The sequence below is a fragment of the Tachyglossus aculeatus genome, chromosome 19 (genome assembly GCF_015852505.1).
Source record: "Tachyglossus aculeatus isolate mTacAcu1 chromosome 19, mTacAcu1.pri, whole genome shotgun sequence".
NCBI classification, from domain to species: Eukaryota; Metazoa; Chordata; class Mammalia; order Monotremata; family Tachyglossidae; genus Tachyglossus; species Tachyglossus aculeatus.
Window position 1 is genome coordinate 19,896,999 of NC_052084.1, and position 853 is coordinate 19,897,851.

An 853-nucleotide genomic window follows, 5' to 3' on the forward strand; every position below is an offset into this window, starting at 1 on the left:
AGAAGAGCCCATAAATGGTATGTAACTAACACTGTTTATTGGGATCAGTGGGGAGACTGAGGATTAATATCCTCTGTGTTACTTGATGCTATTATCTTGGCTTGTTGACTCTTCTTCCATTGTCTTTATCTGTGTACCTCTACCTAAAATGTGAACCCCATGTGGGCCAAGATCTGTTTTCTGTGCATTGTACTAAGCACAGTGCTTGTCCTCAGCACTTAATACATACTGTCTTGTCTTATGCTGTGCAGTCGTCTCTGACCCATAGCGATACCATGGACTCATCTCTTCCAGAACGCCCCAACTCCATCTACAATCATTCTGGTAGTGTATCCATAGAGTTTTCCCGGTAAAAATCCAGAAGTGGTTTGCCATGGGCTCCTTCCAAGCAATAAATTTGAGTCTCCTCCCTCCACTCTCTCCCATGCCGCTGCTGCCCAGCACAGGTGAGTTTTGACTTGTAGCAGATTGCCCTTCACTCGCTAGCCACTGCCCAAGCTAGAAATGAAATGGGTATGCCTCTGCTTGACTCTTCCTCCTGTAACCGAGACTGGTAGAGTACTGGAAACTCTCCAGATGTGACCCTGAGAGGGGAATACATACTGTAACTACCTGAGACTTAGGTTTCCTAATTTACTTATCTCGATCCATCCAGACAGATCCGATCCCCATGGAGAACAGCTCAAGGACAAATAATTGGACCCAGACCATAGACAAATCATTTGACAAAATGCAGTGATCATTTTAGTCAGCAAATCAATGATAATCTGACCCCAGTCGACCCCTGTCAGAATTGAGTTGGATGAACTAAGGAAGCCTGCATTTCCACTGATCCCACCACATCCTTTCAAAG

The 853-nt window shown here is 45.0% G+C and overlaps 1 non-coding gene across 1 annotated transcript; it reads right to left on the reverse strand.

Moving 5' to 3' along the window:
* Positions 1-456: 456 nt before the first annotated feature.
* Positions 457-594, reverse strand: LOC119941048. The gene has a single exon (XR_005455086.1). It is a non-coding gene; the product is annotated as a small nucleolar RNA SNORA7 (small nucleolar RNA).
* Positions 595-853: the final 259 nt, after the last annotated feature.